A 1,087-nucleotide genomic window follows, 5' to 3' on the forward strand; every position below is an offset into this window, starting at 1 on the left:
ATCTCTTGACCTCGTGATCCACCCGCCTCGGCCTCCCAAAGTGCTGGGATTACAGGCGTGAGCCACCGCGCCCGGCCTCCTCTTTTTCCTTTTATTACTTAATACAAGTTTTATTGGAGGTTAAAATACAACATTTAGTCTTTGGGTAACAGAAACTCAGCTAAGACTGTGACTGAATTTTTTTTCACCTGTGGTCCCAACTAATTGGGAGGCTGAGGTGGGAGGATTGGTGGAGTCTGGGAAGTTAAGGCTGCAGTGAGTCATAATTGTACCACTTCACTCCAGCCTGGGCTACAGAGCGAGACTCCATCTCAAAAAAAAAAAAAAAAAAAAAAGAGGGTTCTGCCTGCTTCCACACGAGTGAGAAGACTTGTGCTCTGGTTCTCGGACTTCCCCAGCAGCATAGCCCCCAAATGCCAGTCTCCCCTCCGGCCTTAAAAGAAGAAGTCAAGACCATCTCCTGGTCTGGGACTGGAGGAGACATGGGCCTCTGCAGGTTTGCCTAAGAAGGGAAAAAAAGAACAGCAAGAAGCAATTGAACACATTGATGTAGCACAAAATGAAACACAGACTTAATGAACAAGCCAGTGAGGAGATTTTGAAAGTAGAACAGAAATATAACAAACTCCGCTAACCATTTTTTCAGAAGAGGTCTAAGTTGATCGCCAAAATCCCAAATTTTTGGGTAACAACATTTGTCAACCATCCACAAGTGTCTGCACTGCTTGGGGAGGAAGACGAAGAGGCACTGCATTATTTGATCAGAGTTGAAGTGACAGAATTTGAAGATATTAAATCAGGTTACAGAATAGATTTTTATTTTTGATGAAAATCCTTACTTTGAAAATAAAGTTTGGGCTGGGCGTGATGGCTCATGCCTATAATCCCAAAACTTAGGGAGGCCGAGGTGGGTGGATCACGAGGTCAAGAGATCGAGACCATCCTGGTCAACATGTTGAAACCCCGTCTCTACTAAAAATACAAAAATTACAGCCGGGTGCGGTGGCTCACACCTGTAATCCCAGCACTTTGGGAGGCCAAGGCGGGTGGATCACGAGGTCAAGAGATCGAGACCATCCTGGTCAAC

General features: G+C 45.4%; 1 pseudogene; it reads left to right on the forward strand.

The window, feature by feature from the left end:
* Positions 1–1,087, forward strand: part of LOC108303734 — a 4,141-nt pseudogene that overhangs the window by 2,374 nt on the left and 680 nt on the right.

The sequence above is a fragment of the Cebus imitator genome, unplaced genomic scaffold (genome assembly GCF_001604975.1).
Source record: "Cebus imitator isolate Cc_AM_T3 unplaced genomic scaffold, Cebus_imitator-1.0 Scaffold2, whole genome shotgun sequence".
Lineage (NCBI taxonomy): Eukaryota > Metazoa > Chordata > Mammalia > Primates > Cebidae > Cebus > Cebus imitator.